The sequence below is a fragment of the Lissotriton vulgaris genome, chromosome 10 (assembly GCF_964263255.1).
Source record: "Lissotriton vulgaris chromosome 10, aLisVul1.2, whole genome shotgun sequence".
NCBI classification, from domain to species: domain Eukaryota; kingdom Metazoa; phylum Chordata; class Amphibia; order Caudata; family Salamandridae; genus Lissotriton; species Lissotriton vulgaris.
The window spans coordinates 419,392,840-419,415,242 of record NC_141698.1 but is presented as its reverse complement, the minus strand read 5'-3'; the positions used below and the strand labels follow the sequence as shown (position 1 = coordinate 419,415,242).

The 22,403-nt window shown below is 46.5% G+C and overlaps 1 protein-coding gene across 4 annotated transcripts in view; it reads right to left on the bottom strand.

The window, feature by feature from the left end:
• The window catches only part of ABAT (4-aminobutyrate aminotransferase), a 712,333-nt gene that overhangs the window by 407,845 nt on the left and 282,085 nt on the right, over positions 1-22,403 (bottom strand). Inside the window, exon 1 of one of the 4 annotated variants that reach the window (XM_086941266.1) lies at positions 22,167-22,354. The exons of the other annotated variants lie outside the window; for them this stretch is intronic. The gene's annotated coding sequence lies outside the window, so the exon portion shown is untranslated. Of the gene's footprint in view, positions 1-22,166; positions 22,355-22,403 lie in introns of those variants that run through there. 4 annotated transcript variants of the gene reach the window in all.

Sequence of the window (22,403 nt, the reverse complement as noted above, 5' to 3'; positions counted from 1 at the left end):
GTATAGTTAAGGCCGCTACCACTTTAACATACAACAGAGAATTGTCTGACCGTGGGGCTCTCAAAAAGAGTCTGGATGTCCATATTTCACCAGGGAGGATTCATAAACAAGATTAGTAGCACAGGGTGGACCAGGCCTAAGAAATAAGAACGTTTCATCAGTCCTGTGGAAATTAGATAGAAACTATGCTTCACAATCTACCAATCTGAATGCTATGCACCAAGTAATCTTAAAAAAAAGATGGTATTATGTTTTGCATGTGGTGATTGTATTAAATTGCCCATTTTGACTCCCTTTTCTGGGATAAGATCCATCCCAGAACACCCACCTCGAGGGTCCTATTATTTAATGCAAATGAGATTCTCATCTTCTCAACTATCCCTCACCCACAGGGCTGGGTCTGAGTATATGGAGAAATCTGGCATTGTGAAGGCCACACAAGGACACTCCATGCTTAGGTTAATTGATCTCAAGACACACAGGGATGACTTATGCATGTTGCAATAACCAAGATACCATTAGGTTTAAACTTGCATTACATTTGGAACACACATTTTTTACCAATGTTGTTGCTCGATTGGCCTCTAATTTTCTGCCGCCTTTGGAGGACAGATTTAATGACCATATAAACAGGTCATCCTTTCTGTGCAGTTCTCTATTTCAAAAATGGTCACATTTGTTGTTGCTGACTCCACTGATTCAACTGGGCAATATGCCCATGTAATTTTGATGCAAGCTACAGCTTTAAAAGATAATAGAAATTGTCCAATATCTACCCCCGTGTGATACAGAACAATATGGAAGAAATTACCCTTAAATGACCTTTAAGGTATTTATTGTTAAGCTCTCTTTTTTATTGATTCAGCCTGGTTACAAGCTCCCTGACGACATTATTCTTCCATAGATGCAATCCGCTAAAGCAGCCTCTTATCATCCTGTTTAAGAGCCAGTTTATCCCAAATTACACTTATAAATGTCACTGACAACTGGAGTCTAGATAACGCATATGAAGAAGGTGTTAGCTTTTTCGGTAGAACATTTTACATAATCCTGTCTGCAATTGTCCTCAATGCAAGGTCTTGGGTCTCTGCATAGTCAAAGCACTACCTGTTTGCGTTGGGACGACGACTTCTTTAACAAGCATTTACGCAGCCTATTGGCCTTGCAAGAACTTTTGGCTTTGGAAATGTGTTTTAGCCATTATGCACACCAGAATGGCTGCTGTTCCACATGGCTAAAAGTTAGTGACATGGAGTAAGGTGGGGAGATTAGTGCGGGGTAGACTAGGGCGGGTGGAATGGGGGTAGATTGGCAAAGAGTAGGATAGAGTGGGGTAGAACGGAGTGGGGTCGATTGGGGTGTACTGGAGTGGGGTTGATTGGAGTGGGGGAGTTGGGAAGATTGGGGTGCAGTAGATTGAATTGGGTAGACAGCGGTGGAGTAGTTTAGAATGGAGTGGAGTGGGGTAGATTAGGAAAGTGGAGTAGACTGGATTGTTGTGGGGTAGATTTGGATGGAGTGGGGTAGACTGGAGTGCTGTGGAGTGGGATAGACTGGGTAGAGTGTGGTAGACTGGAATAGAGTGGGGTAGATTGCAGTGGAGTAGTTTGGAGGGGAGTAGAGTGGTGTAGACTGGAGTGGGGCAGACGGAAATGGGGTAGACTGTGGTAAATTGGAGTAGAATGGGGTGAAGTGGGGTAGATTAGAGTGGCATGGGGTAGATTGGGGTGGGAAAGATCGGGATGAAGTGGAGTGGTATATATTGAGTAGATTGAAGTGGGGTAGATTGGGGGAAGAGTTGAGTGCAGTGTATTGGGGTAAATTGGAGTGGAGGAGGGAAGATTGGAGTAGAGTGGGGTAGATTAGGGTGGAGTGAGGTAGAATGAAGTGGGGATTGGAGTGGAGTAGATTGGGTGGATTATGGTACAGCAGACGAGAGTTAAGTTCAGTAGATTGGAGTGGAGTGGGGTAGATAGGAAGGAAAAAGATAGGGACGGGTTGAATGGGAGAGGTGCGGAGTAGATTGAAGTGGAGGTGGATAGAGTGGTGTGGGGTAAATTGGCATGAGTGGAGTAGATTGAAGGGGTAGATTTGGTATGGGTGGGGTAGAGAAAAGTGGAGTAGACTGGAGGGCTGTGGGGTAGAATGGTCTAGAGTGGGGTTAACTGGAGTAGGGTAGATTGGAGTGGGTGGATTGAATGGGATAGATTGGAGAAGGGTAGTTTGGGTGGGCGGGGTGGGGTGGAATGGGGTTCAGTTGGACTGTAGTAGGGTAGATTTAGGTGGCATGTGGTAGATTGGGGTGAAATGGAGTGGGGTAGATTAGAATGGAATGGGGTAGATTGGGTGAAGTGGGTAGACTGGAGTGGGGTAGACTGGGATGGAGTAGAGTTGGATAGATTGGAGGGGAGTTGTGATTGGAGTAAGATAGATTGGGAAAGGGTTTTGAAAAGTGGTAAGTGTGTTCTCCACAGAAAATCACATCAATTTTTCAGGATTAATATCCAATCTTTCCAGGTCGTGGTATGAAGGACAGAGACATTTTAGTTGCAGTGAAGTGTCTTTATTTTTGTTCATAGGACAAGGACAGCCAACACGTGTTTCGCCCCCTCTTGGCGATTTGCGCCGGGGCTTTCTCAAGGCTGTTGAAGAGGATAAGAGAGAATATTTTAATTGTGTGGTATGAGAGCAGTTGACCCCAAGAGGAACAGAGAAAACACCTAGTGTGAGAAAGTGATTAGGGTGATTTTGTGGTGTCATAGCGCAAAAGGCCTTATCTACATGTCCAAAAAGAGTGGTGAATCTTAAGTCAATTGCAGTGATTTAGGTTGTACCAGAACCGCGCAGAAAAGAATTCAGAAAGAAGCGATACTAGTGTTTTTTAGAAGAACGGCAAGATCTAGTTAGCGTTAAGAAAGGTGTCTCAATATTCAGTTTGCATTTTGCAACCCAGAAAAAGTCCCAAAGTACCAGAACAGAGAGTGGTGAATGGATAGAGAAAGGTCACAGTGTGGTAAATGGAATACAATAATAATACCTAGTTTAGCTTTATGACGTAAATCGTTGTGGTTTCCATATAATTACAGTGTCCCAAATACGAAAATATAATTCTTCAGAAATAAAACATGTTTCTGTCAATTCAAGTAGAAGAGTTCGTAAATACAATTGTTTTGGTAATCGGTCTTCCGCATCGCATGTCAGATAAAACATTGTGAGAAATACAAACAGGCTTACAAAATTTTAAAAGCATCTATCTACAATACAAAAATACAGAAATGAATAGGAGGGTTCACACTTTCTTACAAACTTTGTATTAAGTTGTTGCGATTTTAGTTGGTATAGTTACTTTAAATCATTTTCTCAAAGTTTATCTAACCCATTTGGGGTAGTACCTTTTGTTCAATAAAGTTAGACCTGGCTATTGTGCCTGCATCACGAGGACTGCCATCAAAGAGATCATATATTGGTCAATAGTTCGAGCTGGTGGCAGTCCTAGTAACCAACATTAAGTTTGAACGTGCATGTAACATAGTCAAGAGTAGCCTCTGTTGAAAAAGGTTTACTTGGTTCCTATATTCAAAAGACACATGATTTAAAATAGTAGCCTAGCTGCACATATTTATTACATTTTTTTAGCATTGTTGTAAAGAAAGGAAAGTAATTCCTGTATTTGGTGATTTATCAAGAACGGGCATTATTTACATGGCGGTACAGGTATTACTAAATTTGTTAGCTTACTATTATTTTGGCATAGTCAAAAAGACATGTGGTTGGTGCTGCGCCACATTTCTGTACAAATATTAGGATTATTTTAAAAAGGCAGTGTTGCCCAGGTAAGTGCGTCTGTTTGTAAGGATAGTCGATGGTTGACGGGTAACGGTGCAGCTCGTAGTGTTTAAATTAAGCGAAAATGGGCAGGAAACGCGAGCGATTTAAAGAGCTGGCGTCACGGGGAAAAGAGGGGCGGCATGTAGCTGTAGTTTGAAAAGGTTACACACGCAAAATGGATCGGCGTTAGGTTGGAATATGGGGTACTTTTGAGGCTTCCGTCCCAGAAAAAGGGGGATGGCATACATCCGTGATTACGGGAGTTACACAAACCAATTTAAACGGTGTACGCAGGAAACTTACTTATTAGGCTGATGCCCCTGCTCCTAATATCCTTCCGACATGGTTGTTCTTGGGTTGAATCCCAGCGGTTCCCACAGCCGCGGGAACCCGGTAGTTAAAGGATCCGACCCGGAAGTGGTAACCGAAAGAGCGGTTTAACCATTAGTTATTCTACGTTTAGGATTTGTATTTACTATTGTAATTGAAGGAGTAAAATAGCGGGCGAAAAAAGAACTGTGCTAATTTAAATTTATAAAGAAGTTGAGTTCGAGCAAAAGGGAAAAAGGGTTTTTAATTACGGGATTTTTTTCCCAGAGGGTATCTCACGCAGCTCGGTAGCCCGGGCGCCATTTATGAGTGGTGTAGAAACCTGCTTGGCAGGATGTCAACCTTTGACGACTTATGCAGTATAAGCGAGTATCATATGTTCACCCGTTTGTGTCTTGTTCTCTTATCAAAGTTTATGCAAGGAGTGATGAATAGTGATTAGTTATTTTTAGGAAATGTAAGCCTATAATTATGAATTACATTAGCAACATCTGTCAAATAACAGGAATTCTTGACCTCAGGACATACAGAGGCAGGGATGTGGACACTTATTTTTTGGGCACCTAAGATTTCATCAGGCTAGGTCTTCATCTAATGGTCATTGCTTAGGAGTGATATAAACCAATTTCGCTTTCTAACATCCTCGATCTCACATTAGTTTGTATTGATACGTTGGGTCTCAGCATTTCCACAAAAAAGCTGAATAGGTTTTATCAGGAAAATGATCGAACATAGTAGTTCTATCTAGAGAGAGTACACATTTATACAAGCCCTAATGTAGTTGTTCATTTCAACTGTTATGAACATACAACTTTGTCCATGGCATTGTTTCATTATCTCACAGTGGGGAGAGTGAAAAGGGTTATAGTCTATGATGTCACTCAACTGTTGTAGACCTGCGACTATGTCCATGGTATTGTTGCATCATCTCACAGAGGGGAAAGTGAGATCGGTTACAGCCAGTGATGCCACTCATATTCCTGGTTAAGCCCATTTGTTACAGTTTCCATTCCTATGATTAATGAGCTCTTCTCGACGAAGCATTTGGTCCAAATCTCCTCCTCGTTTAGGGATTTTTAGTCTTTTTAGGCCAACAAATGTGAAGCTCAAGTTGTTCTTATGATGTTGTAGGAAGTGATCTACAAGGGACTGTCTAGTGTCTATTCCATGGATATTCCGATAGTGTTCCTGTATTCGAACTTTCAGGGGTCTTTTAGAGCTACCAATGTAATGTTGTCCACAAGGGCATGTTATTAGATAAATAACATAGGTACTTTCACAGTTGATGAGATCTTTGATCTTATATTTGTGGCCATTGATTAGGACCTCTTTGGTTCTTGATTTGCCCAATTTACAGATTGAACAGTTCGTGCAAGTGTAAAAACCAATGGTCTGAGGTGGAAATGCTCTTGGTTTTGGTTTAATATCTAGAAAAGATGGACAGAGAATATCTCTATGCTTCCTGCTTCGCAAGAAACCCATCTGGGGTTTGTCTTGTATTGTATCGGACAGGGTTGGGTTATCTTTCAACTGGTGCCAGTGTTTTTGCAGGGTCTTACGAATATGTTGTTGACCGCTATTGTATTCAGTGGTAAAACGAATCGTTTGTTTCTTCTCTTGTAGTTGGTTGTTGTGTAGTAAACTCTGTCTATCAGATGTTTTGAATTTGGTAAGTGCTTTAGTTAGTGGTTGTTCCTTGTAACCTCTTTGTCTCAGGCGTTGGGTTATGTTGGCTGAATGCGTTTCATACTCTTCCACAGAGCTACAGTTCATGCGTGCTCGTCTATATTCCCCTCCTGGAATGTTTGTAATAGTGTGGGCAGGGTGGCTGCTGGTGGCATGCAAGATAGAGTTTGCAGAGCTCGGCTTTCTGTAAATTTTGGTGTGTAGCTGATTCTCTGAGATGTAAATAGAATGGTCCAAGAATTCAATTTCTGTTTTCGAGATGTTATGTGTGATTTCAATACCCCATTGGTTCGGTGACATAGACTTGATGAATGATTTGAGTTTGTTCTCGGTTCCTTGCCAAATCATTAAAATATCGTCTATGTAACGACCCCACATTATTATGTTGTCTGTCACATCTTCCGGTCTTTCTTGCCAGAGCCAATGTTGTTCCACCACTCCCATCAGGAGACAGGCATATGGGGGTGCAAATTTTGCCCCCATTGTGGTCCCCCGCAGTTGTAAGTAATATTTCCCATTGAAGAGGAAGTAATTGTTAAATAGGCAGAACTCTAGAAAGTCAAGGATCATTCTGTTGCGTGCCGTTAGGTGAACTGAGCGAGTTTGCAAGTATTTTCTAGTACCAGCTATACCATCTGTGTGTTTAATTGAGGTATATAGACTGGTGATGTCAATTGCAATTAAGAAAAAGTCTTCTTGTCATGCTATATTTCCTAGTTTTTGAAGTACATCCTTTGTGTCCCTAATGAAGGACGGAAGGGATTTAATTAGAGGCTGCAGCTCTGCATCAATGAAGGCTCCTAAATTTGAGCAGACAGAATCAATGCCAGCAATTATGGGTCTTCCTTTTGGTATTCGCCCTGGTTTATGCACCTTAGGTAATAGGTACAGAGTTGGTACAACTGGGTTTTTGATGTATAAGAGATTCTTTTCTTCAATGCTGAGGAGGCCTTTTTCATGCCATAGGTCAAGTAATGCAGATAGTCTTTCTTGGATTTGTTGCGTGGGATTGTTTTCCAAAACCTGGTAACATGTGTTATCATCCAATTGTCTTTGTGCTTCCAAGAGGTAATCTGAAGTATTTAAAATAACAACGTTTCCCCCTTTGTCCGCTTCCTTTATTGTCAGTTCTTTGTTTTGTCGTATTTCGGTCAGTGCAAGTCTTTCTTTGGCGGTAATGTTTTTTGGGATATATTTTTGCTTGGCTTTGTACCTGTCAAATTCCTTGTTTAGATCTTCAGTCACTTTGGAAAAAAGCATATCAATCGAGTTGCCAGGTGGTAATGACGGGTGAATCTTGTCTTCTTCTTCAAGGGATTCGGTTTGGTATGGAAGATGTCAATGCCTAGTTCATCTGCAGTTGTAGTTAGTGATTCCAGGTCATCCGGTGTTTCATCAGAGGACAAGTGAAGTAGGAGATTACTGTTTTCCAAGTCTTGTGCAGACAGGTCACTAGTTTGGTTATTGCAATTGGTCGTCGTCCGTCTCCTCGGATTTTCCTGGAAGAAGGAATGTAGTTTCAGTCTCCTAGTGAATTTGAAGAGGTCTATTTTGGTTTTTACTAGATCCCATTGGGCAGTTGGACAGAAGGACAGCCCTCTGTTTAGGATTTGATTGTGTGTTTCCGACAAGGTAGTTGTAGACAGATTGAGTACCAAGTTATTGGTTATGGTGCAGAGAGTGTGGTATATTGGAGTGGATTTGCGTAGGGTAAATTTAATGGAGTGGGGAAGATTGGGGTAGGGTAGATTGAAGAGGGAAGATTGGAGTGGGTAGATTGGGGTAAAGTGGGTTGGACTGGGGTGGGGTGGGGTAGAGTGGTGTGGGTTAGATTGCAGTGGAGTGGTTGGAGTGAGGTAAATTGGGGTAGAGTGGAGTAGCTAGAGGTAGACTGAAGAGGCATAGATTTGGGGTGGGGTATATTGGGTGGGTTGGCGTGGTCTAGACTGGGAGGGGGTGGAGTGGGTGTACTGGGGAGGCGTGGAGTGGGATAGACTGGGGTAGAGTGGAGTGTGGTAGAGTGTAGGGGGTAGATTGGAGTGAAGTAGGTAGATTTGGTGAATTGGAAAATAGTAGATTGGAATGGAATGAGGTAGATTGTGGTGGAGTGGGGTAGATTGTGGTGGAGTGGGGTAGATTGAAGTGGAGTGGGGTAGATTAGAGTAGAGAAGAATTGGATAGACTGCAGTGGAGTCTGGAGTTGATTGGGATAAATTGGAATGGTGTGGGGAAAATTGGATTGGGATAGAGTGGAGTGGGGTAGACTGGAGTGGAGTCGAGTAGATTTGTCACGATTTATTTTCCACGTGTTGAACACTGTCCTGCTTTGTATTCCCAAATTGAGTCAGTTAGTTTGTGCTGGAGGTTGCAAACTTCATTTCCCATGATTCCTAATAGCTACTTCCTGTTCGCAACCGCAAGGAATTCTGGGAGGCTTTTCCAGCAGGAAACATTAAAAGACTGCCACTCGGAAGACTTGAGGCAGATTATTGTCGTTCCTGGTGGTAGTGGGGCTGCCGTGTCCGTGTTCCGGTCTCGTGTGTCATTCCAGAAGTTGCGGAGCTCCAGTTGGGGGTCAAGTATTGACTCTCCGTGCGTGTGGATACAAGCTGTTATTTTGCTCAGTTTCTACTCCGCGTGCGTGTGGATACACACTTGTTTTGCTCCGTATTTGGGCACTCCAGTGTTGTGTGTTCAGGAAGGATTTTCTGGCTTCCTTAAGTACACTGTTCTGTGCCACTTGCTTCTTGGGTAGCAACACTGTAATATCAAGTGCTCTGTAAAAGATAACGTTGGAGGTTGGTACTTCAAACCTCGAGGAGAGGGCGCCTTTATCATATTAGACTCGGCTGAGTCTGGTTATTTCATTTTTTAGCAGTTCATAAATCAAGGAGTACGGATTCTTTCATTGCTTGATTTTTTCCACCATTAACTACTATACGGGTGGGAACAACCCTGCAGGTTTATCTTTCTTTGGTGTGGTATTTCGCGAATTGGAACCTGGAGAACCAGCCTTTCTTTTGACTTCGCTTTCATATTCCTCCTTGGTTCATTACAAAGTATTCCTCATATTTAATTCCGGAATATTCTTTGAGTTGTAAGAGAATACCAGGCTTATGTGGAGTTAACCTATGTGTTATGTGTTTTCTATTTTACCATAAACAGGAGTACTTAATACGAGGATTCTTCCTCTTTCCTTGTGACGCTGGGCAATAGATACATATGGTAGGTACCTTGAGGTCTAACTGACAGCTATAACACAATTTAGCAGGAATCTTTTAGGGTTAATGTTGATGTGCTATTTGCATTATCATGTTTTATAGGATCAGGCAGTTCTAAGACTCCTATCTTTGATCAACAAAAGAAGTGTGTGTCTCTAAGCATTCGTATTTTGCTTTACAGTTATTAGGGGCAGCCTACAGGTTTTTTTTCTTTATTTGGTTGTTATCAAGGTGACTATTGTGTGCATTTCTCTTTTTAGGTCTCCTTCCCTGCTGTTCCCTTTCCTTCCTTCTTTCGCTTGATCAGATAAAAATGTTGTGTTGTAACACTAACAGAATTGTGACGATCAAGAGGTGGACCCATGTTTGAGCATCAAATCTACTCTGGGGTATTCATCAGTTGGCAGGATTGGAGTGGGGTGCATTGGGGTAGATTGGAGATGCAGTGGAATGGAGTGGAGTCGGTTAGATTGGAGCAGAGTGGGTAGATTTGAGTGGAGTAGATTGGACCATAGAGAACATGGTAGGGAGGGACCTTACCATCTACTCCAGCTACCAATGACCCCCTGAGAATAAAATAGTGCTTACATGAGATTGACTGGACTGCCAAGTATTAAGTGTAATTAATCTTCTCCAGAGGTTTCGATGTCCATTCCTCCTCCAGCGATCCTTGTAAAACCACACAGCCAGTGCTCTAGAAACTGCCTCACTCATCTCTATGACGTTTAACCCTCTGAAGCATCACCATGATGCCACTCACACTGTACTTTATCCCGTCTAAAATAGTGTTGAAGTCCCACTCCTTCCAACTGTGAGTAAAGAGATACTTTAAGACCTACAAACCTCCTCCAAATACATGAGTACACGCCTCGTTGTGACCAAAACAGACATATAGCTAATTTGTTATCTTGTCTCACATCCCCAATCTCCTGAGAGAGGCAAACTGTACATACCGGGTGAAAGTACTGGCTTCATCATGATCACTACTGCTCTTAGTATCACTATTTTTACTACTACTATAAATGCTGCATTTAAATCAAATACTACCACACCTACTATCATATCTGTGGAAAACTATATAAAAAGAAGTAACGGTACTAATTTTCACAAAGTGATGGGAAAAGATGGTTACCGCATGATGGAATGTATACAGAACCCAAGAACTGCAACAGTTCAGGACCACAGACTACATTAGAACACAATTCAGCGAGGGACTTGGGATATTTTAAAAATCTGTGGGAAGAAAGCGAACTATCATGGGACCTGCAACCAAAATCAGCATTCAGAGATGCGTTGAGCTGGGAGACCAGTTTGAATGAACATGATAAACTACGAAGATTATGTTATACATTGAAGGTACAGATTGACGTGCTCTTATTGACGTGCTCTTTAGCAGGTTCTGTTGTCTTTTGATTTATCTTTTGCACCCCAATTGAATACAAATTAGTTAACTACTGAAGAGAGGAAATTGTGACACTGAAGTGCTTTTGGAAAGGGGCGACCACTCGATCCCCCTGAACGTATGGTTGGGTGCCCCGATCCCCCCGGGAAACCATTTTGGGCGGGGGGCGTGGCTCGGCTGGTATGCCCAAATTGGCGTAGCCGGGGCGCGCCCTTTCCCCGCCCAGGAGGGGTTGTCCTAGACACCCGCACGGAAGACCACGCCCAGTAGGCGTACCGGAGGAGGGTCCCCGCCCTCCCGCCGACGGATAAAAGAGCGGGAATCCGAAGAAGCGTCCTCTTGTTCCTGCGCTCTGAAGGCTGCACCAACTCGTTGCTCGTGAGCCCTCGACGGAACAAACGGCAATTTTGAGAATTTGTAATCTTGTTGTTTCTCTTTCAGTTATTTGGAGTACGAAGGATCTGGGACCTCGTTGACCGACTAGAGCGGCGTAAACGAAGCTATGGCCGGCAAAAAAGCAGGAAAGAGCTCCGAGCTGGAGAAGGTACTGCGCACCTTGTCGAATCGAATGGCGATCATGGACCGAAAAATTGGTAAAGTTGACTCGATCGGTCGAGGTTTGGCCGAAGTTAAAAAACAGTTAGCGGCTCAGAACAGTTCAGGCCGTCCTAAGAAGGTAATAGGCCCGGCCTTGCCGGGAATCGTCCCTGAGGGTAGGGGGAAGCGTATTAAGAGGAGGGCGGTTTCCGGGGAGGACCCGGTTCCTGAGGTGCCCCCAGTCGCCCCCATCACGCCAGCAGACACCCCGGTACCAAACCCAGATATAGGTTTACCAATCCCGGTAGTGATTACCCCTGTTAATGATGAGGAGATGCCCCCGGAACTGGCCATCCAGTTAGCGGCAGTGTTACCCTGGCTCAAGAAGAAAGCGGGGGGGGCAGTGGCCACGGGGGACCCGGCCGAGGAAGCTAGACTAATAATCGAGCAGTTACGGCAGGCGAGAGAAGCCGGGACGGCGAATGTTCCTCTTGTATCCCCACAGGTGGCGCCAGGAGTACCTACGGTTAGCCGGGAAAAGGCGGCAGACACGACGATAAAACCCGGTAAGCACACATTGCCAATGGCAGGGGAAGGTTCGTTACCTTCAAGGCGCGAAAGGGTGGCCCAGCACAACCCTGCGGCCACAAAGGAATTGATATGGGGGGAAAAATATGTGAATATGTTTTCATTGTTGACTGACCATCGCGAGATGGAATATGCAAAATCCCAGAAAGATTTATGGCACCCCAGTGTATGGCGGGCCAAGATGGCAGAATTTAGGGTCGATGAGACCGTAGCGAATTGGGTAAAGGCCTTTTCGATATTTACGGCAGTCATGGGTGAACAAAAGCCGGAAGTGCTGACCGAGTTGTCCTGTTACCAGAATAGGATTATGGATTTTTATACTATGTATGAGGGGGACGAGTGGAAAGGATATGACATGAAATTCCGAAAAGCGAAAGAGTTTGATACATCTTTGACCTGGGACTGCCTCGACTCGGTGTCATGGCACAAGCAGCCCTTGCCTGGTGCGGCGGGTACGTCCTTGCCGGGCGGGAGCGGGTCGGGGTCAGTTCGCCAGAAGCCTGCGGTGCCCTTTCGAGCAGGCGCCAGTGGGGAGTTTCAGCCCAAGACCGGCGGAAATGGCGGCAAGCGGGGGGTTTGTTGGGGCTTCAATAGAGGCAACTGTAACAGGCCCCAGGGAACATGTAGGTTCAGGCATGCGTGTGCGGCCTGTGGGAACTCCTCACACCCGGAGAGTAGCTGTAGATCTAAGTACAGCGGAACGGGAGGAAAAGGAGGGTCTAAGCAAGAGTGAGGTGGTGCTTGGGAACCGATTGCCTACACCTGTCGATATCATGGCTCTGACTCCTTGGTTGAACAAATACCCTGATCATGTATCCGCCGGGGTGTTGAGGAATGGATTCCTATATGGCTTCAACATCCCAGCGGGGGATTTTCGGGGGGACTCTTTTTGTAAAAATCAGTTATCTGTCCAACAGAACCCTAGCGTAGCAGCAAAGAAAATTTCCAAAGAAGTCAGCTTGGGGCGGGGCCTTTTCATCGCCCGCCGGTGGCGGATTTCGTGTGTTCCCCGCTAGGGGTGGTTACAAAGAAAGACCCAGGGGAGTTTAGACTCATTCACAACTTGTCTGCCCCAAGGGGTTCCTCGGTGAACGAAGCAATTGACCCGGATATTTGTTCGGTGCGGTACGCATCGTTCGACAATGCCGTTGCCATATTAAATCACCTGGGCCCCGGAGCGCTGATGGCGAAATCGGACATCGAATCGGCATTCAGGTTGCTCCCGGTACACCTGCGAGACCAGCGCTTGCTAGGTTTTGCGTTTCAAGGGAATTTTTACATGGATAAATGCATGCCTATGGGTTGCTCCATTTCTTGTGCATATTTTGAAATGTTCAGCTGTTTTTTAGAGTGGGCATTCACCGAGGCCACAGGGCATAGGCACGTTATGCACTATCTAGATGACTTCCTGTTCTTGGGAGCGGCCGGCAATACGAAATGTGCGCAGGCGCTGCAGGACTTCTGCATCCTCATGCGGGAGTTTGGAGTCCCATTGGCACCAGGTAAGACGGTTGTACCATCTACTTCACTGGAGTTTCTGGGAATTGAGCTCGATTCAGTGGAAGGATGTTTCCGTTTACCAATGGAAAAGGTGGCCAAGTTTAGGGCTTCCTTGACGCAATGCCTGGGCAGGGAGAAAGTGACCCTGCACCAGTTACAACAAACAGAGGGTCAGCTTAACTTTGCCTTAAGGGTGATACCAATGGCCCGCCCCTTCTCACGCTCTATTGCACAAGCTATGGTTGGCCTCAAGGAGGGACACCACCGTACGAGACTGTCGGCAGAGGTTCGCCAGGATATGCGCATTTGGTTGGCATTTCTGGCGGACTTCAACGGTCGAGTTGTGTGGAACAAACCACCAGCATCTTCGGATGACCTAGGTTTGTGGACTGACTCAGCTGGGAGCGTGGGATTTGGCGCCATCTTTGGTAACCGATGGTCGGCACAAGTATGGCCGACGTGGTGGCACTCCAGCGGTCTGACAGGTAACATTGGGTTCTTAGAGCTATTTCCCATTTGGGTTGCTCTGATGGCATGGCCAGACAACTTCAGGGACCGCTCGGTGGTGTTTTGGTCTGATAATGATTTATCTGAATGGACTTGAAAAAGATTAATTTGAGACTGAATCCAGAAAGAAACCAAAGATGCTTTGACTAGACCTCGAGAATTCAAACTTTATGAGAAGTTGGCCTGGTATATGATGTCCACTAATCTAGTGGGCACCTTGCACCAGTCCAATCAACTCTTATTGATGGTAGGTTATAAAGTCAACCTTATTGAAAGCTAACCTGGTGGTAGCTGTGGAGAGCAGCCTTCAGGCTAAGACTTGGAGACGAGTTAAGCAAGTTGTTTTACCATTTATAATCTCTTGAGTAACAAATGAAAGCACATCACACAAGGTATATATCAAATATATATGTATTTATTCTAAACACAACTCCTCTGCACTCTTTATGAGGTCAGAGGTAAAAGTACAGTACAAGGAACTTAATTAGCATACGATAAGTTGCACAGTATACGTTTTGCCCTAGGGGCCTCACAAACCATATACTAAAATAGTGGTACAAGAACCACTTGAGAGTTAGAAAGCAGGCCTGGGACCTGTGGAATCACTGGGGCTTCTAGGAACAACCAAAAGTTAGGATGTAGGAGGCCCACGGGAGACGTGTGCAGTGTCTAAACCCAGCCGCGGGTGACCATTGACTTTCTATGGGAAACAAACAAGTTACAATTTTACAGATTAAGGGTACAAGGATGTGAATTACGATGGAGCCCTTTTAGACTAGGACACTTAGAGAGTCAATACCCACGGGAGCACCAGAGTACTCGTGTTACCTCACCCAGGGAAGCCGGTGCATAGGTGTTTTTTCATGTCGGGTTTCGTCGTCTATTCCAATGGAGAGCTGCGAAGAAGTGCTGCAGGCGACCAGAGGAAAAGTGTCTTGGTGGATCCAAGGGTGGATCGGAGATGTGAAGAACCTGAAAGTAGAGGAGACAGAGTCTGGGCCACTAGCCAGTGACCAGGATGGCGATAGGAAGATGCCACCGGATGTCTGGTGATTTCAGGTGAAAAGGTAAAGTGTGTCTCTTCAGCCACGAGGTCCAGGAGGCGTCGACAACAGCCAGGAGCTGGATTCGAGCTGTCCCACGAAGGATATAGTTGACTGCGGTGTCGGTATCCGGATTGGACCCAACAAGCCTTGGCAAACGCAACCCACGCAGGATGTCGAGATTGGCTTCGGTGCAGACCAGCAAGGTCTGAGAAATGTCTCCTTTGCAGGGAAGTTGGAGCAAGCCTGGAGCAACCAGGAAAGCAAGTTAAATCAAGGATTGGTCTTCTTGGGGGCTCACTAGTCAACGGACTAGGAACCGCGAAGACGCATCGAGCGGAAATGACAAAGCGCGCCCACGGGACACTCGTGGAGTGTGGGCCTCTGAGCTTCAGTGAAAAAGGTGCTCGGGCTGGGGCTTCAAGCACCCCAATGCACAACTTCGGGATACCTCGGGAAGTCGATGCAGGTAGCAAAATGCAGGATGTCCAGGAGTTCCGGTCTCACGTCTCTCGTGTCCGCCACAGGTCTCAGTTTTGCTAGGAGCGCAGGTCAGCGTCAGAGATGTCTGGAAGTCTGTGTCCTGTGTCGCAGATTCTTCGGGATCCGGCAGGAGCCTCAAAAATGCAGACCGGCAAAGATGCTGTTGGTGCCTGTTTGAACAGGGTGGTCACTCCTTGACCACAAGGGAGATTTCCTCTGTCTTCCAGTCGATATGGAATGTCGAAGGTCCAAGATATATGTTGCAGAGTTTCGTCCAGGGTAATCTAAAGTCCTAGGGACTGGGGTTCTATACTTATAGTAAGTTTAGGGGTTGGACTAACTCTAAGGTCCCTCCTATGGGTGGACCTGGGGAGAGGGTGGTTACACCCCTTCTCCTTTGTCCAGTTTCGCGCCAGAGCTGGGGCTGAGCGCCCCAGCAACCGGTTTGAACTGGGAAATGCATGGAGCACCTAGTGTGCCCCAGGCAGTGTCTGGAAAGCATTCACTGAATGCAGCCCTCCCTGCCCCAATACACTAATGCCTGTCTGGGGGGACGACGGCACCTCCCTGGACAGGAAACCTATTGTCCAAGCCTCCCCTGCCGGAGTTTCGTCCAGCAGCAGGAGGGCAGACTCGTGTCTGTGGCAGCAGCATCCATCTTGTGATGCTGGGGCTCTGTTTAACTTTAACCTGGTTTACCAGTAACTACATGTCTTCTCCCTCTAGAAGGGTGGAATGCTACCCCCGCTGCCAGAACTGGAGGGGGGGTAGTATTCCAAAGTGTTTGACCCCTTACACAACATGTTTTGATAAAGCCAAACTAAAGTTTGCATTAACCGTGAGGAGTATAATGCACTTAAAGAGAAGCTGGTATGGCTATATCATAGAATAGCAGGAGATGGTTCCGAAAGCTGCAGAGAGGCTCAGCTCATGCTAGGGCACCCACTCACATAAAACCAAGCACTCTGCCTCCAAGATTGTTAAGGCTTGCCATAGGAGTGACTTATAGGTTACTATGTGTCTATTTATAAGGTAGATATAGGTATACTATATCTAAGTAAGGGGTGATTACACCACCTTACCCAGGCTGTAAGAACAGACCTGTGGTGTCAGTTTGGAAGGCTAACCAGGGGTGGCACAAAACATGCTGCAGCCCCCGGTAGGCCTAGGGTGCACCTATGCCCTGGGAACCTATGGTACACTATCCAGGGGCTCACAAGGGTGGCCCAGTAACCAATCTGGTATGTACCTAAAGTACATGGTATCAATTTAGAGGGAGAACAGCTAGGCTGTGGGCCTGATTAGCAGACCACAGCCATACTAAAGTCGAAAAACCAGAGAATCACAGCAAAAAGTCGGGGTAACCATAGGAAGCAGACCCTACTCTCCTACAAACTTTATATAAAAAAAATAATGGGACCTGGTCACAAATATTTTTTATAAAGTATGCACAGTAGTACTTCTGTAGCACTCTTTCACTTACCCCTACGTCCCTTTGTGAACTGGCCCCAATGCATCTGAAGTGGGAATAAAATGGGGAAGCCCTGGGAGTATCGTTTACAATTAGTACAAATAGAAATACAAAGTCTGCTTTTTAGGTCTCGCCCTGGAATTCGCATCCGAAGGATGCGTCCAGGGCGGAGACTTATAGTCGGCTGACACGGGGGAATGAGGGACACAAAACTGTGACGAGCGTGGATTGAGCTGCGTGCACGCGCGTCAACATTCACGCATGCGCACATCACAGCCACACGCATACACAGCACTCACGCATGCGCACATACACACGCATACACAGGCACACCCCCGTCACCTACACGCATACACAGAGACCCCTCCACACACACCAGCCCCTCTCCTCTCGGCTCCACACACACGCACACGCATTTACACTTACACAGACACGCAGGCACCCAGACAGGCAACCCCCCCCCCTCACACACACGCATACACACAGACTCCAGGACACATACACATACACACACACATGCACGCTCACACACATACACAGTCCGCCGCCGCGCGCGCGCACACAGATGCCCCCCGCCCCCCCCAACAAGGCGACGCCCCACTCACCGGCATCCTCAGTGCAGCGGCTCCCACCGGCAGCAAGACTCTTCTTCCCTTCTTCGGCACCGGGGCGCAGGGTAGGCTCCTGCCTGCTCCGGTGCGCCAAACAATCGCGGCTCTTCCGTGGGAGGCGGGGTAGGCTCCCGCCCTCCTACTTCCGGTTGTCCCGCCCGGCCTGCCTGACTTCCTGGTAGAAGACACGGAATGTTCATGGCAAACAGACAGACAAAAAGTGTCTTAAGAATCTTTCGTGCGCCGGTAAAGTCATCGCGGTGCTGACCAGCAGAGGGAATGCACAAGGTAAGCGGCTCGCAAGGAGGTGGTGGGGGTGTGAGGCGAGGGACGTGATCTCGCTTAATTTAGTTTCGAGTAGAGCCCCCTGCCTCCCTCAACCGTGCCCCCTCCCCCGCTTGAAGGGGCCTGTACTATGCCCCTGGTGCCCATTTGGTTTGTATTGTAAGTTCGCAACTCATTATATAACACACGTTAGAGTTGCTCCCTGAGCCTATTCTTCAGGACATTGACACAGTTTAATTCCCTCACAGGTGGCCCGTGTGTGTGTTAATGTGTGTATATGACGTTGCACCTGTAGTTGTGAATGTACGCACGTCTGACTGGCGCGGAGGTGTGCATGCATACGTGTGCATCTATCTCTGGATGCGGGCAAGAGCAGAAATGTCCTCTCTCTATGTGTGCTTCAGTGGCCAGCCACTACTGCCTCTCCAAAGGACTTGCGGATTGCCTTGTGTTGCGATCAAACTCACTTCCGGATTTCAGTAACGCTAGGTGTTACCTGCGCATTATCAGGCAAGGCCTTTCAAGGGATGAGCTCCGGAGCTCATCTTTCTAACAACACGATCCGGCTGGAGCAGCGGGGACGGCTGAGGTGCTGAGAGGACTCGGTGCATCAGAACACTGATGCTGCAATGCAGGTTTTCTCTGAGCACTTACAGTCACTGTCACAACCGGCTTTCGTTTTCACTGTTAACAGCACATATTTCTTTTACAAGTGGGATTAAAGGAGGTAGGCAGAGGACCGTGTTCAACAAAAAGAGGGGACACGTATTGCATGCAATCCTCCAGAATTGGCACCGCTTTTACAATATACGCGCTGCTGTGATTTGAGGCCCTGTTGAACAGCTCCAACATTCACCAGACATCATTTCCTTCATGTAGAGACATGAAGAATGGCGGAGAGGGAGTTTTGAATATGAGGGACTATGTTAATGTAAAAAGGGCATAAAGTACACCCTGCCGTAATTCTGGTGCAGAGTGACTGCAAATCCTCCAGTGAGCCCACACTGAAGGCCAAGATTTGTCTGTGAGATACGGGAGACTCAGGGGCCCTCTTCAAATTCTGCCTGTGGGCCCCCTCCATTTTGCATTGCGTCATAGAGTGTAATGTGCTGTAGGGCACAAGGCGGCTGTCTGCTGCACATGGTACCTTTGTATATTTTCTTGTCTAGAACCAGATATTCCTTAATACTTCCCGGAAAATCTGTTCTTCTCGGAGGAGCTAGTGTGTCACCGAACAGGATGTGACACAGGGGTATCGGAGCTAGGGGAGTCAGAAACGCTAACATCATGGAAGGGCCTTTAATGGTGCAGGTTTGATGATGGAATACCTTTCTGCTCTTACATTATTTAAGGAAATGTGCTCCCTGTGCTTTCCAGTGAGGAGTGTTGAGTGTCCGGTGTAGTACAGAAAAATGGACATGCATCCTCGGATCAGATTGTGGCAGCTAGACATGCAGCAGAAGTTCGTTGTCACTCGCTTCCATTTCTGCACATTCAAGCACCTTGGACCGGAAAACGTACGCTTGTCCCTAATGTAACAAGCGCGAGGCCAGGTGCTGCAGCAACATTACAGTACTCCATTGCCGTGGGCCCAGAGCCATGAACTAGGTTTAAACCTTCTCTAATCTCAGTTCCTTCGTTAATCAGATGCACCGACCAGAGCCGTAGCCTCCATTAGCGCAGCAGGAGCATTGGTGCCGGGGTTCAGAGGCTCTATGTAGACACCCAAACACACACACACGGAGTGACAGTGAGTGCGAAGTGACAGTGAGTGCGGAGTGACAGTGAGTGCAGAGTGACAGTGAGTGCAGAGTGACAGTGAGTGCAGAGTGACAGTGAGTGCAGAGTGCGTGCAGAGTGACAGTGAGTGCAGAGTGACAGTGAGTGCAGAGTGACAGTGAGTGCAGAGTGACAGTGAGTGCAAAGTGACAGTGAGTGCAGAGTGACAGTGAGTGCAGAGTGCGTGCAGAGTGACAGTGAGTGCAGAGTGAGTGCAGAGTGACAGTGAGTGCAGAGTGACAGTGAGTGCAGAGTGACAGTGAGTGCAGAGTGACAGTGAGTGCAGAGTGACAGTGAGTGCGGAGTGACAGTGAGTGCAGAGTGCGTGCAGAAACAGTGAGTGCAGAGTGCGTGCAGAGTGACAGTGAGTGCAGAGTGACAGTGAGTGCAGAGTGACAGTGAGTGCAGAGTGACAGTGAGTGCAGAGTGACAGTGAGTGCAGAGTGCGTGCAGAGTGACAGTGAGTGCAGAGTGACAGTGAGTGCAGAGTGACAGTGAGTGCAGAGTGACAGTGAGTGCAGAGTGCGTGCAGAGTGACAGTGAGTGCAGAGTGACAGTGAGTGCAGAGTGACAGTGAGTGCAGAGTGACAGTGAGTGCAGAGTGACAGTGAGTGCAGAGTGAGTGCAGAGTGACAGTGAGTGCAGAGTGACAGTGAGTGCAGAGTGACAGTGAGTGCAGAGTGACAGTGAGTGCAGAGTGAGTGCAGAGTGACAGTGAGTGCAGAGTGACAGTGAGTGCAGAGTGCGTGCAGAGTGACAGTGAGTGCAGAGTGACAGTGAGTGCAGAGTGACAGTGAGTGCAGAGTGACAGTGAGTGCAGAGTGACAGTGAGTGCAGAGTGACAGTGAGTGCAGAGTGAGTGCAGAGTGACAGTGAGTGCAGAGTGAGTGCAGAGTGACAGTGAGTGCAGAGTGACAGTGAGTGCAGAGTGACAGTGAGTGCAGAGTGACAGTGAGTGCAGAGTGCGTGCAGAGTGACAGTGCGTGCAGAGTGACAGTGAGTGCAGAGTGACAGTGAGTGCAGAGTGACAGTGAGTGCAGAGTGAGTGCAGAGTGACAGTGAGTGCAGAGTGAGTGCAGAGTGACAGTGAGTGCAGAGTGAGTGCAGAGTGACAGTGAGTGCAGAGTGACAGTGAGTGCAGAGTGACAGTGAGTGCAGAGTGACAGTGAGTGCAGAGTGACAGTGAGTGCAGAGTGACAGTGAGTGCAGAGTGCGTGCAGAGTGACAGTGAGTGCAGAGTGACAGTGAGTGCAGAGTGACAGTGAGTGCAGAGTGACAGTGAGTGCAGAGTGCATGCAGAGTGACAGTGCGTGCAGAGTGACAGTGCGTGCAGAGTGACAGTGCGTGCAGAGTGACAGTGCGTGCAGAGTGACAGTGAGTGCAGAGTGACAGTGAGTACAGTCACTCAGCACCACCACATTATCAGTCAGAACCACCACAGCATCACTCAGAACCACCACAGCACCACTCAGCACCACCACAGCATCACTCAGCATCACTCAGCACCACCACAGCACCACCATAGCACCACTCAGCACCACCACTGCATCACTCAGCATCACCACAGCCCCATTCAGCACCACCACAGCATCACTCAGCACCACCACAGCACAAATATGTTCTCTCAATGTTTCAAGCTTTATTACAAATGTCACAAAAAGATGTTAATATTTCACTTCTGTTCTTGGATTTTGTTACAATAAAATACACTGAACATAATCTTCACAAAAGTTATTTACAAAAGTTTAAGCTATTGCCATTATAAATTACAATCACTTTTATTAAGTATTAAAAAAAATTAAAAGCCATTGTTATTTGTAATATCAATACATCTAAGTCACGTAAATACAAATGTTGCATTACAAATGCTATAGGTGTCACATTTGCGAAAGTTATAACTACTGGCATTGTAAATGACAAAGCTATTAATTTAGCTATTTTCAAAACCAACACATAAATGAACGTTTGGTGAATTTCCATTAAAATATTTGACTTTTTTACTAAGATATTATTATACTGTTTTATGCAAACAAAATTTAGATACTGCATAAATAACTTTAATAAAACATATTTTATATGAAGCTTTTTATGTAAAAAAAATATATAGCATAAAGCAAAAAACAATTGCCATTTACAATGCTAATAGCTCAAACTTAAATAATGCGAGACCTATTGCATTGCAAATGCTTGTTCTAACCGGGAGTGAGACATTTTGGGCCAGTTCACTAAGGCATACAATACTACGTAAAAGTTCTCCTGTTGTACTGCTTCCCATACTCCCAAATGCTCTGCATGCAGGCCCCGTGTAAGCAACCCAAAGTACAGCTTGAAAAAATTGTAAAGAGTGAAAATTGATTCACAACTTTCATTCACTAGTGATTGAATACCATTACCGGGTTATTTAAATCCATGGACTAATAAGTATTCCGAACATCCATTTTCAAATAACTTTACAACTTTACATACTGGATAAACAGAAATGCGGCAGCGCACATAATTTGTCAGTATTATGTGTGCCACTGCCAAAGGCTGCAATTTGAGTGTGCTGGGTTCCGTGTACAGCTGCGTGGTGCGGACACATTGCAGATGTACTTCTGAGAGGGAGCTTGGCTTCAGGCAGGCTCCAGTCGTGCCTACATAGTCACATTGTTCTTTGGGGGGGGGGGGGGGGGGGGGGGGGGGGGTATTCCGGCCTCATAGCCCTGGGAAACATACGCATCTGTTTTTACAAATTGTGTAAGGGAGTTACAGTATGCGCGAGCAAGGGGTGTGCAAAGTCAATAGTGCGGGGTCTCTAAGCGACTACAAAGCTTGTCACACTACAGAACACAAAGCACAGTAAAAATTAAAAAATCTAATCAAATAGAAGTGTGCATGATTTAAGCAGCATCTTACCTCAGCAAAGGTCACGTATTAAAAGGACGTCTTGGCACAGGCGCGCGCGTTCCTCCCCGGAAGCCATAGGATAGGCTGGGGTGGGGGGTTAAGTAAGGGTGCTGAGTAGGCTCCGTGGGGGGGTGGGGCTACAATCCTGCCACACACGTAAGTGGAATGGCACGAGAGCCGCACTTTGAAACGGTACTGTGCAGCCTCAGCAATTCTGAATGACGCAATCCGATCCAAGGCCAAACA